The 23,710-nt window shown below is 34.5% G+C and overlaps 1 long non-coding RNA gene across 2 annotated transcripts; it reads right to left on the minus strand.

Annotated features, from left to right (window-relative positions):
• Positions 1-975: 975 nt before the first annotated feature.
• Positions 976-20,947, minus strand: LOC107077977 (uncharacterized). Of its 2 annotated transcripts, none has more exons than XR_001478953.2 (4): positions 20,727-20,947; positions 19,738-19,785; positions 16,141-16,222; positions 976-2,090 (listed from the first exon to the last, which is right to left on the minus strand). It is a non-coding gene; the product is annotated as an uncharacterized lncRNA (long non-coding RNA). The 2 variants fall into 2 exon arrangements; XR_011190099.1 differs by having other exon boundaries at positions 976-2,120.
• Between the last annotated feature and the right edge of the window lie 2,763 nt (positions 20,948-23,710).

The following is a 23,710-nucleotide window of genomic DNA, read 5'->3' on the forward strand; positions in this document are numbered from 1 at the left end:
TACAAAAAAATAAAGTTTAGAAATATTTACAGTACATAAGGGCAACATCTCCTCCAAAAACTGTGATTGGATCTAATGAAGTATGATTTCATTTTAATGCTAAGGATCTTTGGCATTTAGCTAAACAACAAATAAATAATAAAACATCTTCACATCTACTATATAAAGGTGTTTGACTTCTCAAATCAAATAAATGTGTCTAGTAATTTTGCTGATGTGCAGTTCTTGTCAATTTCGCATGAGAATACATACATGTAAAATATTTAAATTACAATGCACCTATTTTCTAACGAAAACACACTGGAAGGAAGTGGATAAGCAGTCTATGCCAGATGACTTTCCTTTATTTAGTGATCTTAATTTTCCTTGAATAGCTATTTTGACCCCCCACATTTACAGACTCCATAGTTGGCTGCACATCTGAGTACAACTGTAAGTTAAGATGTGGGATTGCTGCGAATTGCTCTGAGACACTTGTGGTGGAAAAAAATGTGCACACTCAATTCTGCATGTAGGCAAGGAAACCGAGTCATTGGTAGCTTTTCCTTCTTTTTGTGTCATTGTTAACCACAGTAAAGCTACAATATGTCATAACCACACAATAATGAGGACCTACTTACCCTCTGGCTCTTCTAGTCGACTTGATTGCAGAAGTTTGCTCGACCCATTGTCTTAATCAATTAATTGATTATTCTTAGATTCATGATCACAGTTAAGATGCTGGTTTCGTTACAGAAATTCCCTTTAATGTTGTTGTATCAAATAAAAAATATTCTGTTTATTGACTGTTGTGAAAGTGTTTTATATATTCTAATTAGAAGTATTTTGATACTCTTAATGAATCTATCTGCTGATAGTTTGTAATTGGGTATGTAGGTATTTGCGTTGCAGGTATATTATTGTAAAGTTGTAACAGCATTGAACTTCTGTAGCCAAGGGATAATCCTGGAAGAATAAGCAGACCTCAGACTGGAGTATAAAGGAATATCACAGCTTTTATCAGGAGTAGGTTGGACATGCACAGCAAAGAAAGAAATGTATTGCAGCAAAAAAGCATGATCAATAAACCACTTGCATATTAATTTCAAACACGCCACATTCAAGAAAACAGTGATAAAATAAATACATACAGTAGATCATATTAAGGACATCTTTTCTACGTGGAGTTTTGATATAAGAATGCTCAGTTACAGTATACATACCTCTTTTTCAGTTCCTTCATTTCAGTGCATGGATTTTTTCTTAAAAAAAACAGGTAATTACTGCCACCTGCAGGATTGCAATACTTACCACTAAGCATCATTGCAATGTATCCCACACTAAAACTCAAATTAGCAGGAATATTAAATATGAAATCATTTTTTTAATCTGCATCCACTTTTTCCCCAGTTTCCAACATTCCACTAATTACCAAATTCCCAAGCTTACAAGCTCCGAACAGTGAAATTCACGTTTTACTACTGTATGTTCTTTCTCTTATTGTGAAATTAATGTACTGGTCATCAGCTGCAGAGTGAGTCACACACTATATCAAGATGATAAGTTGTGTCAGTACTATAGCAGTACTTACTGAACTGAAAATATATGAGAAACAAGGGAGAGGACTAAAACTGATCCTTAGTTTTAATACAATATGAAGGATCATTTTACTGTTAGTGTTGAGCTACCAAACAGGGATTTAAGAGAGGGCAGTGAGCTGATCATACATTAAGAGGTTAGAGCAGGAAGGTATGTGAGCATGAAGTCTGCAAAAGAAACAAGAAGAGGATAAGTTTTCCTCAAACGGAAAAAAAGAAGCTGAGTGAAGGGCAGCATACTGTAGTGACGTGGCAGTTATCACTGCTGACTCAGCTTAGGTTGTTAGCTTCTGCATTGGTTTTCCTACAGTATAAGCTTCCAATAACATCTTGAGTAGCTGGGTTTGATTTGGGTGATCTCTGACTGTTCCTTTTTCCTGTTGCAATATGGTGGACTGGTGTCCCATCTTGGCTGAAGTCACCCACGTGCTCTTCATCCTGCCTTCTGTCCTATGTTCCTGGGGCAGGCTCTAGGTTGGTGAAACCGTCACTGGGATGAATGGATTTCTGATTCTAGATGGAAAAAGGAAAAAAACATACAGCCTACCCAGATGTTATTGTACACTGTTGTTTCCTTTTCAACGTCTACTTGCACATGTAAGCTTGTTATTTTTCTCTATAAAATTGGACATGATACATTCTTTTTTAATTATTATTTTTTAATTCAAAAGTATTAAACCTACGTAAATTGTGAAGGAAACTGTATGACACACACACAAAAAAAAACAATCACTAAGGCTGAATTGCACATTTATATCATTTATTTGTTCTTAAACTAAACTCACATATATAGTACAGGTTATACAGTTGTATGCAAACGTTTGAGCATCCCTGGTCAAATAGCATGTTTCACTGAATCTCTAAGTATAAAGGAAGTTAATACAACCAAACTTATATATGGAACAAACTTAAACATGGCATATTTCTGCATATTTTAGTGACAATTACTATTTATTTGCTGAATTGAACAGACTGGATACCCTTCAAGTTGATTCATTAATACTTTTTTTAATGTCTCAAAACAAGATGGACTCATTAGGCCTTAAATTAAGCCAGGTGAAGACTTGGTTCTCTGACCCTTCTAACCTCTCAGGATGTTTTACCACTCTCAATAACCATGGGTTCCCCTAAGCAGCTGACTGAGGGCTTAAAAATAAAGATAATTGATTCTTAAAAAGCAAGGGAAGGCTATACAAATCTAAAAACAGATATCTAAACACTTCCAGCATGGAATTTCCACTGTCAGAAACATCATTAAAAAACGGAAGTTACGGGAAACTGTTGAAGTCAAGGCAAGATCTGGAATACCCTCAAAATGTCTGATAGAGTTGCTTGTAAACTGGTCAGATACAGTATGCAAAGCAAAACCCACATATCACTGCAAAGGACCCGCAGAAAGGTTTAGCTGACACCAGAGCCGTGGTTCACAGGAACACAGTACAATGTTGCTTACATAAAAAAGATTTGCATGGATGAGCTGTCAGAAGGAACTTCCTTTCTTACAATCTCATCACAAAAGGTTAAATCTGAAGTACAGTATGCATAACAATACTTAGATAAGACAGAAACATTTTAGAATAAAGTGCTGTGGACAGATGAAACAAAAATTGAACGTTTTGGCCAGAACTACAAAATATACATTTGGAGAAAAACAGGTGAAGCATTTGAAGAAAAGAACACCTTGCCAACCGTTAAGCATGGGGGTGGATCTGTTATGCTTTGGGGTTGTGTGGCAGCCAGTGGCACAGGAGATATTGTGCAGGTGGAAGGAAGAATGGATTCAACTAAATATCAACAAATCCTAGAAGGTAATGCCCCATAGTCAGTAAAGAAGTGTTATGAGCACAGCCAGCACCTTCACCATTTAAATTCTCTGCTCACTCCAAACCTACGCTCTGTATTAGAAATCTTTCCGCCTCCTGAACTCTTGGTACTTACGACCCTCAACACCTTGCTCTCTTGGACCTCGCCTATTGCACCCCTATCCAACTGGTACCTTTCTACCATTCTTTCGTCTCGCCCTTTTCAGATTGTTAGCCTAGAATTCCTCTCTGGACTCGACTACTCTCCTGCCTCGCTCTTCTTGGACTTGTTCACCTCAGACTCTGTCAGAGACCTGCACAGGGTTTGTAAAACTCATCGTAACAAGAGGTCGAAGTTGAAAAGAGGTTGTATATTTCAGCAAGACAATGATCCAACACATACCTCACAATTAACCTTGAAGTACTTACAGGAATGAAAGATTAAGGTTTTGGAATGGCCTTCACCGTCCCCATTCCTGAATATTATTGAAAATCTTTGGGGAGATTCATGAAGTGCCTGCAAGAAGACCTAAGAATATGATAGAAGAGTTCTGCAAGGTCGAGTGGAAAAAAATTCCTAAAGCAAGAACAGAAAGACTTTTAGTTGGCTACAAGAAATGTTTGGAAGCTGTGATTTCTGTCAAAGGAGGTGCTAGAAAGTACTGACTCACTGGGTGCCCAAATGTCTGCAAATGACACATTCACTGTTTTATTTTTTGCAGCAAATAAATATTAATTCTGAAATTGTTCAAATAGCAAATGTGCAGAAATACGTCATGTTTAAATTTGTATCATGAAGAGATTGTGTTAATTTCTTTTAAGCGATTCTATGAAACCTGCAATTTGACCTGGGGTGTCCAAACCTTTGCATACAACTGTATGTACATTAGATTACATATCGATTATTTATGTTTTTATGATTACAATCATCTATGCAACCGCACATTGGATACAAAAGCTGTACCACAAAAAATAGTTTCATAGAGAAGTTAGCAGCTGCCATAAATTAAGGGAAATAAGAATATGTTTAGAATGGATAACTGAACTCCAATGAGAATCACAATATTCACACATCTAAGTATTTGTTGTAAATAAACTCCAATGGAAACACATGTCCAAAAACATTCAGCTCTTTGGAAGTGAAATAGAACTTTCTGAACTATACATGTGACTCACACACATCAACTATCAGTGGGGAAGTCACATCATAGATGAGGATTATTACTAGGCTATTCTTGGTGAAGTCCAAATGGGAAATTTGGCCAGGATGCTGGGGTAACACTCCTACTCTCTTTGAGAACAAACCTGGAATTTGTATGATCACAGAGAGCAGGGACCTCAGTTCTAGGTCTCATCTGAAGGATGGCGTCTTTTTACAGTATAATGTCCCCATCACTATACTGGTGAGCCCATCACTACTGGCCCCTCTAATAACTCTTCCACCAGCAACCTTAGTTTTTTCCAGGAGGTCTCCGGTCCAGGTGCTGACCAGGCTCACACCTGCTTAGCCATTATCCATTATCATGATTAAGATTAGATAAGTCTTCAAATACTGCAGGCAAATACTCATTGATCTCAACAAAGTAGGAACTAGCTATAAAAACCCAGAAAAAGCTGAATCTACCACTTTCCACTATAGTATTGTATTTCCACCTGGTTCCTCTGTCAAGAATCTGAAACTTTGTCGTAAAATGGACATTTCAGCACTACAATGATCCAAAAAGTAAATCAAAATTGACAAAGATGTCAAGACAACGACAAAATGCACACAAAATGTTCTCATTTGGCTATGTCCATACCACAATCCAATCAAATATTTTTGGTTCGAACACTAAAGATCACAAACTGAAATCAAAGAGAGTGGAGCACAAGGACAATTCTGCCTGGGTGAATGATCAAAGATCTTCACACAGAAGTATCAGAACCTTATTGCACACTATAGGTGGTGACTTTTCAGTGTAATCCTTTACTACTCTATCTCTCCATTAAAATATATTTTCCATTAACTACCAAGTATGATGAGAAAAAGGTCAGTTCAAGTGCTGTTAGTGCTCTATATACAGTATTTTCTTACTGCCATCTTTGTTAACTTATACATTTTCTTGAGCATCGTATGGGTAAACTCCTTATGTTGATTAACAAATTCCTAATGCAAGAAATTGTATAGGGCTAATAAAGAAACATTATTATTATTATTAAAATTTTTTGTCATTAACAAAACTTGCCAATAGAGGGTTTACCATGAAACCCAGAGGCTATAAATGTTTTGTGACCCCAAATGAAAGAAATCTAGATACTGTATGTATATCTGCTATCTATGTTTTGCAGCAAATTACAGATGCTATCTCGTAGGATTCTGTTCCACACCTCTCATAGACCACAGCCAAGCATATGTCTGTTCTCTGGTCTCTGAACCACATATCATCCCAGGTCATCACAACAGATTTCAAATGAGGCTAGATGTAGGGCATCCACAGTATAACTGTAATGTTCTCATTTCTCAAGACAGCTCTGATTAACAGTATGAAGCTGTGCATTGTGAAGTTTTGTTTTTCCAAATCGCATGGTGTTGTTGATGGATTGTGTTTGGCTGCAACATCTTACCAGTTTATAAATTGCTGATTATGAAAACTTAGATTTAGTTCAATGTGCACAATATTGATGGCATAAAGGCATTGTTTTGTAGATACGCAGGACAAATTGGTAATTTTATGTATTTGTCTCTTGAGATTTTCATCAGGCTTGACATTCAAAAGGTTAAATCACCTTATCATCTGTGCCCATTCCACCCTCTCACAAATAAGGGGTTGATGTATAGATTTATACAGTACAACAATGTTACTAGAGTTTATCACTGCAAGTCATGAATAAACAATTAATCAAAGTGACACCACAGACATTTATGCAATCTTATATTGCAACATATATTTTGTTTCTAAAACCAGACCTGCATCGAGTGATACATTTCTTATGATGCTCAATATATTTGAGAAACTTACTGTGGCTATACATAAATATGTGCTTCAAATATAAAATTGAGTCCTATTTTATGGATTAGTGATTATGAATAATTTTGTTGTTTAAAAGTTGACAATACATTTGGGGTTTTTTGATACATTATTGTCTTACTACTCTACATAAGGGGAAGTTAGTCGTGTGCTTCAATATCCTCTAGAGGGCAGCAGCTCTTATTTTGGGTTTGTTACAATTGAGCAAATTCTCAGTACTGCTCTTAGAACTATATAGAGTTTGTTTCAGTGTGTGTAGTAGGTTCACACAGAGTCGTGAGATAGTCCTGTTAGGGCATAACTTTCAGTTTGTTGCTATTGACCGAATATCAGATCTAGTTACCCTGTCTAAATGATTATCCCCTTGCATTAATATATAGCCACAATATACAGCATGTTTACTACAAACAGAGGGGTAATATTAAATATCTCAAATATGGCAATTAATGTGAACTTTTCTCCTCCCTTTTTTGAAAGAAAGAGTATGTACAGTATATCAAATCATTTATCTTCCTGTAAGTGCTAAACTACAATACTGCTATGCTTGAGACTTAAGACTACAAGACAGCAGGTTCCTTGATAAAATGCATTATGTTCATTCATTTGCAGTGGATAACTACAGGCTATGTATTTAGACAACTTTAGGTTGTGGAGGTACTCCTAAAGGAGTACTATGGACAGTTTTTTATATCTTTAGTATATTATGAAATTTATAAACATTGATGCATTTTTAAAAAACAGCCAATTATTCAATTGAAACAAGATGAAGTACTGTAGGCATTCAAAGCCAATGAGACATTATTACCCATAATATTTTTAGGTTTTAATCCTAAAACACTCCAAGAATTTGTTTGTTTTATGTAAAATCATTGTTTTATTTTGATTTCATATTTCTTCTTTAATGTAATAATGAGCAGTGAAAAAAAGTCACTCCTAGTACTGTAAATTTTATGCTGAATAAGAAATGTATTTATTTTTTATGGAAGATTTTGGTTTTAGGCATTTTAGATATTAAGTTTTTAATGAAATGTTTTATTGTTATTCTTTTAAACCTTAAAATTAATTTAAAATAGATTGATTATCTTAATAATAGGTGATACCTAAAAACCTGAATGAACCTGAATGCAAACAAGGAAATGACATTTTTGAGACCATTTACCTTTCTGCTAGGGTGAAATAACCAGTTTATACAGAAGAGGAAGTTTTTCATTCATATTTTTAGCTAGCTTAGGCTTTGAACATTAAGAACTAAAATTTGATACTTTTGATACTTTATACTCTTTTCTTACTAGAAGCAGGCTTTGTCTCGCATATCTAAAAATGTAAAAAATCAATTCTTTTGAATTGAGACCCTTGAATATTGTGCCAGTTGATCAACTGCAGGAAGGTATAATATAAGGGCTCTCTGTACATATCAGTAACATAAAATTAACTTTTTTGGGAAGAAAAAAGAAACATGACTTTCTAAAGAATGTGTGGGTGTCTTGCCATCAAAGAGTGGCAAGGATCAAGATAAAGCCACTCATTACACTGTACCAATCTGTATTTTCTAATGCTTTAGATGCTTCTTTTTATGAGTGTATCAAACTAATGAAATCTTTAGTGACAGTGTTACACGCAATATATGACTTACTGTATATTTTAATATGTGTAATTATTCTCGCAATTGTAATATTTTTCTTCTAAATATTTAGAGAATACACATTTGAAATATAGATTAGCAATGACAAAAGGGAACAGCAATGCAGCATCATTGCCTTATGCAACAGCAATACCAGTTTACAGAAAAGAATATACAGCACTCTAAAATACAGTCTGCTTTGACAAAAGCAATACAAGGAACATTAATTAAAATGAGAATTTAAACATTCTATAGTTAGGGTCTAAATGAAGGTATCCAGAGATTTATTATAAAAAAGGAATCTGGTCTGTGCATGGCAGGCATCGCCCCGTAGCCTGTCAATTGTTCACTTATGTAAAAGGCAGGTATAATAATTGGGCTCTCACTAATGACTTAGTATGATGCAATATTGCAACAGATAGGCTTACATGTGGCAAAGTTAATTGCTTATTATGTGCAGTGTTGTAGCTCAGAGACAGAGTATTTCATGTTGCTTTACATCTGTACTTAATTCTCTCATTGGAAAAGCTGCTATAACTGTTTCTATCACGCTTTTGCATCTCCTTGGATCACAGGGGACGTTTAGTAAAAATATCCACAGAAGCACTAAACACATTAAAAAAAAATATGATTCTTATTAACATATTCCTCTTTATTATCTCTCACGGAAGCAATGTAGATGGCAGTGTAGCTGATCAGCGACACTGGTTTGTCTGGAAAATTATACTTAACAATGATTTTAAAAGTGTTTGCAGATACATTTTAGTTGGCAGCTATAATGGAAAACCACATGCTAATAAAGCAGGTGTTGTTTCCTGCCTCGAAGGAGACAGCAATGTTGAACACATAAATGAATTACAGGTAGTGGACTCATTAGTGAGTGTGGAATTATCCTCAGCTGCATACCGTATACAGGGTTTACTAAGAGAAAAAGTCGTGACTGTACAGGAGGAAATGGTTTGTTGAGTTTTAACAAAGGTGAGTGGTATAGGTTTGAATGTTTTATTTTTTAACTAAAGGAGAGTGTCTGTTACTTTTCAATTGCTAAAAGCAAAACAAAGTACTGTATGCTGATCCTAACTGAACATTGATGAAGGAATCAAGAAGAAATAATAAACTACACAGACCATTATGAATTGAATGGGTTAAATAGTCTGATTTATTCAAACAAACCAGTAAAAAGAGGCTGAGACTTGCACATTTGTGTACTTTTTCGCTGACACCACCATCCATTAGTTGTTTTGCACATAATTAATTTGATAACTGTAGTGAATGTAACTGCCTTCAGACTTAATGGTGTCAGCTTTGTAATAATGTAAGAAATCTCACATTCTAAAACTTTAGGAGGACATATAGAACATTTGGTACATCCCAAATGCTCTAATTGCGCACCAAATAAAAAAGTTTGCACAAAAACAAAAGGTGCGCTTACACACATTTTCTTCACATTTAGAATGTATTTCAAGTCAAAACAAAGTTTTTCTCATCCAAAAACATTAGGCTCAAAACTATTTACTGTACATGTAAGGAGTGTGAATATGCTTATCAGAGCTACTGTATATGGCCAGATAAACTGACTTCAAAGTCAGTATTTTGAAGTATGCCTTCAAAGTATTTTAAATAATAAATGATATACTGTACATAAGTGCAAAAAATATTGTTGCAGACTCAGACCTATTTAACATGTAATAATGTCAAATAGTTATATTATAATAATATTATAATTGGCCGATAGTATATTTCAACACATTTTAGGAACAAAATATGATTATTACTGTGGTTTGAAAGTCATTTTCCTCTGTGTCAAAAAAGAGAAGCATTTATCTGTTTTATCCTTTGGATTTAGTCCTGACTATTTGAAGACATTCAAGGTCCCTTAGCACTGATTGCAAGAGTTAGGGTGTTAATTGTGATGCCCTGACTAAATTCCATCTCAGACTTTAAGAATCTGGCCTGCCTATAGTTTCCCCTTCATTTAATTATTGACACAACTTTGAACTTTTCCATCTGATCTGCTGTGAAGTGGGACAGCTAGTGCATAATGGTACACATTGGAGACCTACTTTATCTACCCCAGGAGGAGGTTGCACATACTGTAAGTGATGGAAGAAATGGGTACCATCACATATGTAAAAGTGAAAATCCCTTGGAAGATTTGTGATGTAAGCTACTAGATAATAAATAACAATGCAACTATAATGCTATTATTCCTGTACCAGCTACAGCAGCCTTATATGTACTTTACCATGTGTAATGTATACAATCTAAAATTTCATATCATAGCTCATTGAATGACCAGCCTGTATATTAATTATTTGCCTGTTGACTCACACAGAAGTCCTAAATACTGGACATCAGACATGAATTTATAGTCATGTCAAATTTATAGTAATAGTAAAGATATTGCTCTCTCTTGGGGACCAGGGTTATGAAGGAAATCTAAATTCTCTATCCACTTCAGAAACAGCCATTAACACATGGATACTGAAACAAACACCACCTGTTTGATATTACGTGTTCGCTCCGCATAACAACTGCTCCAAATTCGGGAGTGACACCATCAGTTATGCTCAGTTTGCTAAAGTGTGTATCAAACATTTGGGCTGAAAACCAGATAACAGCCCTGCAGTTGTCCCTGACATTGACTCCTCAGGAGAGAACCCAGAAAGCACAAATACTGTCTTCAGTCCTGACTGAAAAATATTTATAGACATAAGACTCAGAGAGCTTGCTCTTTCTCATCTGCAGCAGCTGAAGGGAATACAGGATTCATGGGAAAGATGTCATTGTTTTTGGACAGGGCTGTCCCATTCTGGTCCTGGAAATCTGGTGTCTCGTCAGGTTTTCATTCCAACTTTACTCCTAACGAGCTAAATCTAAGTCTTGGCTTATTCAAGGCCACTCAACATTGTTTTTCCATTTCTTGAAGTGCTGTTTTAAAGAGACATAGAAAACCTGTAGATACACTAGTCTTCCTGTGTTCGTGTTAATCAATTCTGCATCTTCAAGTTCTTCCTACATTTGATTGAGCAGTCTCTATGAACATCAATCTCTGATGCTAATTTTATGCCAAATGGCATAAATTGTAACAATGTCTGACAAAGGTGCCATTAAATGTACAATTCTGAGCTTTCTTTATGTAGTCGTACATGCCAGTAGCCACACTGGGCATCCAGTATGCTAAATACTTTGTCTTAAAAATTGCCAGTAGAATTGTCCTCATTGGGGACAGAGTGTTCTCTCTCAATTACAGCACTCAGATCCCAGAGTCTATGAATATCTGTACCTTCTCACACTCTATGTGACCATTGTGTGATCATGTTGTGGCTGTTCTACCTGTTCTATCACTTCAGGTCTTTCCAACCACTTCAGTTTCTTCTGGAGTTTTGCTCTGAGTGCTACATGAACATGGATTTCATGGAACAAAAGACTGGCAGTTGGTAATGGAATTTAAAATACTGTGGTGTGTAGTGATGTGTAAGTGGGATTAGGAAAGACAAAATAGAGCCTGGAGTTCTTCTTTACCATGTAACTATTTAAACTCCTAACCTGTAATCATTTATTATGACCCAGATGCCACTGTATGCACTCTGATTTTAGCATTCATTATGCAATCAGATTAATGAGTGTGATTAAATTCAATATGTTTATGGATGCAAAACAATAAACTGAATGAACTAAAGAAAATAAAACAAAATGGATGTGAGATTTACATAGAAAATACTACCTTTAGTTCAACCTGGTGTACCGATGGATATACAGTAGCTTATGTTTGCAAAACCTGCAATTGTCCTTGCACAGATAACAAAAGACCAAATTTTAAATAACTTTAAAGGACATAAAATGAAAGGCTGGTGAGAGGGAGATTTATGTAAAAACATGCTACTGTAGGTAAAAGAAAGCTTAAAAATGCTACTATGCTGTAATTGTTAATTATACATTACAATTGATCTGTTTTAATAATCCTCTAGAAAAAGTTGGCCCTCCCACGGTATGTGGATTTCTCAATAAGGATGCAATAAACTACAGGGCAATTCATGCAGGAAGTCAAATGAGGAAGTAAATGTATACTGAGCATCAGTATTGTCAAAGTATAGCCCAGAAAGCTTACAAAATTAATGTGTATTTACCCTGATCAGTTGAAAAAAAACCCACATTTAATACAACCAGATCATTATTTTTTAAGGCAATCGGATATTCTACCTGAAACAAGCAAAATGTTCCCGCACCCATAATAAGCAAGTTGTGAAAAGTTGACACATGTATACGTTCCTGATGACCATTGTCATATAAAGAAAGCTAGGGTGTCAAATGAAAGACTGATGCAACTTGCACATTGATGACACTAAAAAGCCCTCTGTACCTGGCCAAGCACAGATTCATCAATAATCTTGAACCCACCAAACCCAGGTTTCCCACTGCCTAAGAGCTCAAAGTCATGTCCCTTGCATATTCAAGATAAAATGTCAAATGTGCACCATATACACAAAACGTATACGAAAGAAACATAAGCAAGGTTACAGAAATCTTACAGCAAGTCACAATCTTTTTGATAACTATTTTAATTATTCCTGCAGTAGACTCTTATTTAAAACTATTTAAAATTTTAATTCAAGTGCATTTTGATTCTTATAGTCGTTATTATTGTAAACTAAATGGTGAGCACTTTTACACTCGAAACTGGATGATGCAAATTTTTATTTTAACAAGCAAGTGTTAAAATCACAAACAAGTGTACAGTAATACCACAGAGATTGAAACTGGACACTAAAGAGGACAGAGGCTTTTTCAACACACATATAAAAATAAAACATGAAGTCAACAAATATTTCTGTTTTATTTGGGAGGATAATTTCTATTATGGGAAAATACCTCTTAAATGTAATGTTACAAATGTAAAATATTTAATAATTTTAATATTTGAAAGGCAATGCAAATGTTTGTAAGCTTATATACTGTATGAAACTGCACAGTTTATTAGAATATTAGCATTCAGATGTAAATATGATGTGATAGGACATGACATTTTCATATGCCTGAATAGCTCTTTATAGAGAAGACTCACAGTCCATTTAACAGTCCATGGTACATATAGTATTGAAAAACAAAGAAAGCAAAACACTAAAGTTCTTGAGTCTAGCGAAAAAAAGGAAGAAATGACAACAGTAGGATCATCACTCTTGAAAGGCTTTATTATCTGCTCCCCATAGATCTATAGTCATCAAAATTAAATATCCCATTGTTACTTAAATTTTACTTTTCTGGTTTGTTTAAATATCCTGTGCACATCTGCAAAATACCGTCCTCTATTCATAATGCCAAATTATTTACATATTTAAATGGTGTAGTAGCTTTACTACTGAGAGGCAGCAGTGTACTATTACCATCGTTTCTGTTTGTATTATGCCAGTGTGCAAGTGATTGAGTACGGGTGATATCTTTCAGTTGTGGCAAGATCATTAGGTCTCAAAAAAGATGTACAAAAATCATTTGTGGTTACGTCTATCTTTATTTATTAAATTGTTATGGAAGAATTTATGACTGACAGCATTTTACTAAAGGTGTCTTTCATTTTCTGTTTTTCATATTTGGTTTTCATTAAAAGTCTCAGTGAATTAGGACATCTGAAGTCTTTCATGATTTAAGATGTTTATTGTAAATAGATTACACAAGTTGATATTACAGGGAGCTGAATCTAAGCATACAAGGCTCTTCTTTATGTACAGGGGTGTGAGATTCTGGCACATGTTGTCAAGAAGTGTTACTGGAACTCAAACGCCAGCCTCTTGTCAGAAAGAACTGGGCGGGGGGAATTCTTGAATTCAACTGATGACTGAAAAACTAGATGAGCTACAGGGGCATCACAATACCCTTTTCACTTGTAATCAGTCTTATTTCCTCATGTAGTTTTGCACAGGTAAGAAAACACATTTATTTTTTTACAAAGTTGAATTTCCCTTTACAGTTTTGCATGAATTGAATAACCCTGCATTAACTGAATAACCACTATGTGCATACAATACGCAAACAATGAGAAATGATTCAAAATTATCAACACGTTATTAACTCTTCAGCGTAACTTACATCTGGACTAGTAGAAAACTGTTTCTCGGCTGAATGCGTCCTTTGCAGATACTTTTTGGGGTAAGGGCTTCCTGACTACTGGTTCTAGGAACAGCAAGCCCAGACCGCAAAAAGATCCAAAAAGGACAAGGATTCTTCCACACCGAATTATTTTCTTTGGTAAGACTGAAAAACAGAAAATCTGATTGTGTGGGAAAATAAATTTACAGAGCATTACCAATAAAGCTTACAGGTTTATGAGCTGGTCTCACTATGACTGAGCAAGTAAATTAGTCTCAGGTCAGTGCTCAATGAACTGTTAAAATATTGTCAACTTAAAACTTACATGTTGCATAACTAAATGTTGGGTGAAAAGAAGGAATAATCTTGAAAAAATTAACATCACCTTTCTTTGAAAAGGCGTGTGGAGAAATAATTGGTACAAATGTGTCCATACTGTTATTAAGCACTCCTTTAAAATGTAAAGGGAAGTAGAGTAAAATGTTTTTAGATTTGATTGAAAGTAGTTTCTTTCAAAGATTCAAAAGCATCAGTCATAAATGAGCATTCCGTGCGTTAATGAATATTGGCACATTCACATTTTTAGTAAGTGGCCTGGCAGTTACTTTAATATGACCAACTAAATAGCATTAAAGATTTAATCAAATTGATCAAATACTGGGTCAACTAGTTGTGAGAGTGTGAGGATAAAACACACACAACAAACAGACATGACAGAATATAAGTATTAATACAATTCTAATGGTAAGGCTAGAAGTACAGTTTAGAATGACATTTCTGTTCAGGTACCTTTACAACACTCAGTCCACAAAGCACTGTATGAAATAATGAATTGGAAGGACTTACTGGACATTACAACAATGTATACTTTATTCAACTGCTTATTACAAGAAATTAAATTATTACAAGAGTACCGGTACTGAAATCATACTCTGCTCATGTAAAAGTTTATCATTTGTGTGAGAACATGTATTTGTAGATATGTTTTACTGGCATTTTACTTAATTTGTACCTTTTATATATGTGAAGCATGTAGCATTAGGAAAATTGGAAAATTTGGGACAAATTCTGATTTGGGTAAGATTGAGATGAAGAATGCATGGCAAATCAGTTATCATGGCTGCAATAACTGAGATAAAATGTAATGTTCATGCAATTACAGACACTCTTTATAGGAAAGTCTACAGTGTGGAATAAAATTCAAGAAAATACACATTTCATGTGATGGAGTGAAAGCCACAGTCACCAGAACCAGAACACAAAATCATAGCAATCCATATAAAAGTGGATGAGTTAGAAAGTGAAAACCTAAAACAGATTTTACCAAAAGATTAAAAAGCATTAAAAAGATACCAAAGAAGTAGGTATTATGGACATGGTTGCAGCTACAAATCAATTACACATGTGTAAAATAATATATAATAAAATGAGCTCAAATGAGGCATTGACAGCAGTGTTAAAGACAGAAGAAACAATTCCATGAACTTTCTAGTTTTAAGAAGAAAACAAAAAAGAAACATAAATATGAGTACAGAATGTTGGGGAGAGCCTGTGATAAAAGACTTAGATGAATGTCTGGTGCACAAAAAAAGATAAAGTAAAAAAAGCTGTGGTATCTGAATAATATCATTTCACTCTGTTTATAATCCAGTACACCCAAGATGATTGCTTTTCAGAAAGTTTGGATTTATAAGTTGTATGCTTTTAATACAATGGACAGCCTTTTTCACAAAAACGCCGCCATATTTAACTTAAACGATTTAAGAAGGAAGCTCATCTGGTTTAAGCTTAAACATTTTATAGTTATATATAGTTACCATTCAATATGGACAGGTGAACAAAAATTCACATACAATGTTCTGTGACAGAATGTCAGAATGTGTGCTGACAATGGCTGAGGGATATGTAACACAAAATGCCAATAAAACACTGCACATTCTTTTAAAAGTTTAGTTTTCATATAATTTAACTATGCATATATCAAAACATGTTCTTCCTTTCTTTCCTCCTGAGATGCTACACCAATCAAAAAGCAGAAAATGTATTACCTTCAGATCTTAATGTATCTCGAAAAGCTGAAGAGCACTGGTAGGGCAATGTTGGGACAGTAGCCACGATATGACTTCAGTTCTGTAGAAAAAGAGTCACTAACAATTAAAATTGATCAAAATAAATTGATTCACATATTATAGATTCCCAATGTTTATAAATTTGTTTATAAAACAAATTAAATTAAAATCCACTTTCACTGATTTTTATTGACGATTTTTGAGCACTTGTTTTTTAAAGTAATATTTATCTTCAGTTTTACAGTTCTGTCTCAAACACAGCGTCACTTCTCAGTTTCAGTCAAATATACTTAACGTAAATCACCAGGATTTAAGCAACAGGCACCGACTGTTCATAATACACTGGTCCCTTAAAACAGTGAATTATAATTTTGTCAAATTTGTTAATCTATCACCCTGTTACTTTTCATCATTCACATGCTGTGATGAAACACATCTGCAGCAGAGTTTTCACACAAAGATCAGTGGCACAGGTAACTGTTCAGGCATGACATTTTACAAATTTCTTCAATTGTATGTGCAAAATGCAGTCTCGAATTAAAAAAGAGAAAACGTAAATTCTAACAAAAAGGTCTTGCACATCTTATACACAGCCCCCATCCACACTGGTGCTACAATTATACAATAATGGGTGTAGTCAACTGCTACATCAGGCTGTAAAGTCCAAACAAGTTGTTGCAAACCACTACAGATATTACAGAAACACCACAGGTGCATACTGAGATGCTATAGTGGCAATCAGAACATTAATGACCAGGCATGTTTAGGACGCCCATGTTTAGTGATGCCTACACAAGACAGATGGATGAAGGTCATACATCACACATATTCAGAGAGCCGCTCCACTGCCAACTGTACTGCCAAGCAACCAATGTGATGGCCTCTATGTGGTGCATGTGCCTTGCAGTCATCTGTGCAAAATGGTAGTTTTTGTCTTTGTGATGTTGAATTTACCTGCACTGCATGTGATGTTTGAGGCACACACACTGGTTAAGGAATGTTTCTACCATTTTAGATATATTTTACTGTACCTTAGCAATACAGTACATCAATTTGCCATTTCAATCAGATTTTTAAGAGAAAGTATAGTTATGTGAAAGTGTTTTTACAATCCAAGTAACATAATGACAGCAAACCACCTAAACTCTGTACAATATCATTTAATCTGAAATATTTTTAGTAGAGTCAGTAATCTTTAAAAATACTTCATAAATTTAACTTAGAACTTGGCTGGTATGGAATTCAGGTTATTGGCTTGATCAACTAGTGACCAACTAGAAAATAACTGTTGAAAGTACTGATTTGCATTACAATTGGGGGGGGGTTGGTACTGTAACAATGTGAAATTTCAGATACTGAACTAACACCTGGATTTTTAAAAACGTTACATTACATTACTTTATATTAACAGGTAAATCAAAGTGTACAGCTTTAAAGTTAGAATTACAGTAGCCATCCATTAAAAATTGTCAAATAGAAAAATGATGTAAAATGTAAGAAATATACTAGTCCCGACAGAGGGAGACACTTCATCTCTTCTTTAGCTAAAATTCAGATAAAGGAAATACTGATCAAAGAAGTGGAGTTGCTGTTTACTGTTAAAATTAGATGTTTATTAAATATTATAATAATACTTCATAGCAAAATTGTTAAACAAAGCAACAACCACTAAACCAATTCAAAATACCATACATCTTGGCAGATCTTGCTAGATTAGCCCCAAATTAATTTAAATAGGTATTTATATTGGTGGATACGGTAAAAATAGACAGCCTGTATAGGATTAAAACAAGTTGTAATCACTCCCCAGCCTCCTTCTGTCTCTCTGCTATTCAGACTTCAGAATGTGTATGTTTGCATTCTGAAGAAAAGGGTGTATCATGTGAAAATTAAATATCACAGTCATCCAAAATAATTTCTAAGTACATTATACATTTGTATATGTTTATTAAAAATATTTTAAGAAATGTAGGTTTCCATTTGATCAAAATGTCTTGCAACTTGCAAATAGCTCAAATTCTTGGACAGGCTTGCAAAAGGCTGTAATGCTCATGAAATGGTGCCTGTGAAGTATCTGATATTTAAATACCTTAATCCAATCTAAAGCCAAATTCAATTTAGTGACAGTTACTCTTATAATACATTTACAAAATATGGGTTGTTGATATAGCATTGCTTTTTTGTTACTCTAAATGTAAACGATTTCCATCAAAAACTAAACCAACCACTAAAAAAAGTTAAACTTTTATGGATGTGAGGCAATGTAATGTACTCTAGCATGATTTGTGACCTCAATAGCACAGGCACTTTTAATTCATTTAGTTATAAAGTTAGATTTGGTCAAATTCGTATATATTTAAATTTTTGGAACTATAGCAATTAGAATTGGTGTGATTAAATAATAAAAAAGCTCAGACCTTTTCTTTATCCAATATCCAATATTAATCACATTAATACAATTAAAGTGTGTTTTTAATCTGCTTTCGATGTCACTTATAGTAAAATGTACTTAGCATGAACTTTCAAAGATATACACAGATTTTGGGCCTGCATACTGTATATGCTGTGCACATTCTTTATACATCCTATCCAAGTTTTGAAAAAAAGCAAGTTTCCCTGACTGTAGGACACTGTGTATGGTGTATTTTCTATATTCATATTTTGCCTTTTCTGTTAAATTCACTTTAGAAATAAGATGGTTGTATGTACTGTATATACGGTATACACTGTACTGTATGTACACATCTGGAAAACTACAGTCTAAAATATAATTTAATACCTTGGTGGCAATTCAATTGATTCTATTTTAACCTGGTATTATGATTTCCTTTAGCATATTGTGTTAAATTGCCAATATTTTGAAATTATGCCAGTAATAATCAATTTTCAAAAATACAATACTAATGAAGGGACATTATTACCCCTGAAATTATATTAATTTATTCTTATGTCTTGAAAAGCGCAAGAAACAGCAACTAACAAGTTTTCTAGACGAAGTCTGATCTTTCAGATGTCCGCTTTCAGACCATTTACCTCACCGCCCAACTGCGTCATTTGTATAGTTGTGACATAATCCCCTTTCTGCACAAGACGTTCTAAAATTTAAATAAATTAATTTATTTTCACGTACAATAATTTACCTAACATGATGTCATTGTGTATTCTGGTATTGTACAAAAGTACAATTAAAAACCGTACAATTAAAAAAAAAAAAACTTGTTCATTTTTAAGGTCTGGCTTCCATTTCTGAAGACGACCTCGTGTTAAGGACCCTAAGCATAACTCAATTTTACAATTTAGTTCAGATATAAAATAATCATATGCATTAAGCATATATGTATATAAAGATTAATAACAATTTAATAACGTCCTTTTCTAAGCAATAGCCAAATAAGAACTATCTGACAATCAATGCATAGATTATAGTTTCCATTATCTCGTGTATTTAATATTGTTGCCATGAGCTTTTGAACAATAACTTTTCCCTTGAATTTACGACTGACCTAGGGAACACAGCCTTCTGCAACAACAGATTCGATGTTGATTAAGAAAAAAATATGATTGGTGAGAGCTGACCGTGGTGCTGAAACTCCTCTTCGGAGGCTGGGGTAAACGCCCTTACATCTGAAATAATGATTGGGAAAGAAAAAAAATCTTATTTCCGTACACACTCATTTGCATTTATAGTGTTTTAAAATGTTTTAAAATATTTTTGTTCATAGCTGAATTGAAGGTTACGTATATATATCTAATTATTTATTTTAATGACTGCACCCTGTCTTGACTACTTAATTTGGCTTCAAAGACCGTGATATAGATTCTGATATAATAGTTTTATGATCTTCATACAACCCCTCCATCCCCACCATTATAACCACCATCCAACACCCTATCCCTTTACCATATTCTTCCCATATATAATACATACACATCTTTTATATGTACTGTGCAGTCACGTGTAAACGATTATAAATGGATTCTAGGAAGTTAAAATAAGCTTAAAATAGCAATGATCGACATCAGTGCGATTTTAATGCTTTGTAAAGCATTATAACGTATATCAATCTTCGAAATGTTATTGGAAAAAACATCTGTATTATAGCTCATCACATTCCTTTTATGCTCTCATTATTATTTAATGAAATCCCACCTTTTTGAACATCACATTACATCACTTAAGCTTAAAACTCAGCATTAACATTTTACTTTTTTTCTAACAGTGATATCTAATTTGGATGTATATGAAGCAAAAATAGAATACACCTTAAAACACGTGCATTACCTATATATATATAATTCAATAAATTACAGTCCATTCATTAATGTTGTTACCTTTCTCTGTGTGTAAATATTCTGAGTTCCACTACTATCTTAAAGACAATCTTTATGAATAATAAAAAATGTATCACTGTCCATTGACGCTTTATCTCCAAAAAAAGGCAGAAATTCTAAATAGTTTTGCTACCGTACGTACCTTATAGAAAGAGAACAAAAGTTTTACATCAGCTAACACTGTGGATTACTAAAGCAAGAGCTCAAGAAAGAAAATTAAAGCTTCATCTCACCCCGAAACCATTGATCCAAGATACTGAAGTATATAACACAATCCCTGGGAATTCGAGAAAACGCAACATCCGTTTATAACTTCTTTTTTTCCCCAGTAACTCAATGGTACGGTTACCGTTTTTACTATATTCTCAATTAATTTATTTTTTGGGGTGCATTTAAAACACATCCATTTTGTTCTTTCCTCGTTTCTGAAAATACTGCAAAATCTAATGGAAGCACTCAATTCCTCCAGTCTGCTATTGACCTGCATTGACGTCATTGCGTCATTAGGTTTCCCGTGGAAACACTGGGGGTCCAAAAATAGTAACACATTAATTCAACCCGAGCGAGGTTGGTGAGAGTGACTATTTGTAACAATCCATAATCCCTCATTTGATTTTTTTTTACAATATACAGCTTTCAAGGACGAGTTGATCACGACTCAGTAGGTTATTTTAAGAAACGAACAGATTGAGAAAGAAGAGAGTCCTTGATTTGTTTTATTTCTGCCTGTAATCAACAATTGTTGTAAGAAGAGAAACAGCGCCACTGGGATAAAAATAGAAAGTGCCTAACAGTCAGCTGTCAAAAGGTGATCCTGCAATGGAGGGAGAAAACCACACTGCGTGGAATTCCTAACAAGAAATGTACACTGGAAACAATACACCGTTTAAATATCGCGAAGGTTTATGCATATTTGCAAGGAAAAGTACTGTTTACTGTGTAAACGTAAAATAAAATCTGAAAGGGGACAAAATGCATTAAAATATATTAAGCACAACAAGACGATTTTAAATAAAGAAAAATCGTTTTTTCCAACTACCCAATGAAAATGTTAGATTGTTTTAATATGAATTAGTAACCTTCAACTTTCGGGAAACTTCAGGTCCTTTCAGAGTACACATAATTACAAAGCTTATCACCAGACATTATGGAATAGTTTTTGATGGCTCACACCTATTTTACAAACGTCACACATTCACACACACACACACACACATATATATCAAAATATTGCACAACATTGAGGCTGACTCATACAGTAAATAGTTGTGTGGTTGCTTGAGGTGCACCTCTCTATATATTAAAGGACACAGTATTTATGATGCCAGATGTAAACAATTAAAATACATTTATCAATACATTTGTCACAAATCTTGTATTCTTGTACCTGTATTCACAATCGGTGAATCTGTATATCATGTGTTAGCATGAATATGTCTATATACTGTATATACTGTATATGAAACAGGTGCTAGTTATCCTTCCATTATCAGAAATATTCTTACCCTGGTTAAAGATCACAGAGCTTCCACCAGTCCAATGTAGGGCACAATAATGGAACATTTTAGAGACAATGAAATTGACCTAAGCAATAACACTTTGAGAAATGGAAGTACACTAGGGGACTCAGATAAAAAAAGAATATTGCTCACAGATAGTATAGTACATCAGGCTAGAATTGAACCCAGGACCCAAACATTCTGAGGCAGCAACCCGTAACCAAAATGTCACAGCAAATGCACTTTAACAATGACAAAATAAATTTGCTGTTTTATAAAAAAAAAAAAACTAGATCACATCCCCTGAACCACCAGCACCCCTCTTAGAGCAATTCTTTATTTATGCTAAATACACCTGAGTTTTGGGCCAAGAACAAATTCAAATAAAAAGATTGGTAGTTGGTAAAGTGAAATTAGAAACCTTTATTTAAATCGAGCATGTCCATCAGTTCAGAAGCAGACATCATATACCAATTACAGGTCAGCACCACTAACCATTCATCAGATATCCTGTATAATAAATTAAAAAAATCAATGACTCAACTAGGAAAAGAGATCGCTTAGTGCAGGCATAACCCTATAGAGTTCAGTGACCAAGACAGGAAAAAGTGTTCATGGATCAGCAATGACTGAATACTCCATGTAGGGGGCCAAGAGAAAAGTTTAGTTGGTCAGATAATACTAAATTGGAACTTTTAATACAATGTACTAACATGTAATCTGAATGTAACCCAGTGCATCACTCAGTAAACTCATAGATGGGTTCATTAAGTCTAGCGCTGCCCAAGGCTCAAACCTGGGCTTCCTGCTATCCAGTATTTACGCATTCCCACTTGGCCAGTAATGAAAATTAACCATTCTAAACCTTAAACTGAAGTAGATGCTTCTGCATTCTCTAATTGCATCTCTTATATAAAAATCTAGATGATTGAAAAATTTCTTTCATTTGAACTGTCACAAGACTGAAGTCATGCTACTTCTCACCTCCCATCACCTATGTAAAGCCAATGCAGTAACCCGATCTGTGGACAGCACTGTGCTTGAATTTTAATCATAATGGAATAATTTAGGGGTGATATTTGTACTTGGTCTGACTTTTGACCCTCATGAGCAGAATATTGTAAAAACATTATTCTTGCATCTCACAAATATTGCCAATCTACATACCATATGCTGTCTTTGACTGTGCCAGAAAAGTTATCAAGTCAATATATTTGTATTTTTCAGAATGTATTTCTGCAATGCCCCAATTCACTGCAGTATCTAAATCCACAGTGAACAAACTCCAATATGTCCAGAATTCGACTGCCACTCTGTACAAGCCATTTCTCCTATTTTGGAGTCTTTGCACTGGTTTTCTATCATGTTTCGAGCTGCTTCATGCTCATCTAAAAGGCTCAGTACCTATCTAACTTATTATGTGTCTGCTCCCCATTCCTCAACCTTCGTTCATTTGATTCCCATCTCGTTTATCCCCCGAGTTCATTTACATTCACCCCAAAGCTCAGGAACTCTGTCCTTGAGTGCATTTAGCTCTAAGCACAAAACCTGCTCAATACCTTAAGCTGGGGCACAAATTCACTTTTCAGCAGGGTTATGATCCAAAAGACGAGGCCACAGTTTTTGGAGACTTTTAGAGAAAGACCCCAAAAGACTTGCAGCTGTTATTGCCGCCAAAGGTGTTTCCTCCAAATACCGAGTTCAAGGAACTAAAGACA

This window comes from Lepisosteus oculatus, chromosome 7 (assembly GCF_040954835.1).
Source record: "Lepisosteus oculatus isolate fLepOcu1 chromosome 7, fLepOcu1.hap2, whole genome shotgun sequence".
Lineage (NCBI taxonomy): Eukaryota > Metazoa > Chordata > Actinopteri > Semionotiformes > Lepisosteidae > Lepisosteus > Lepisosteus oculatus.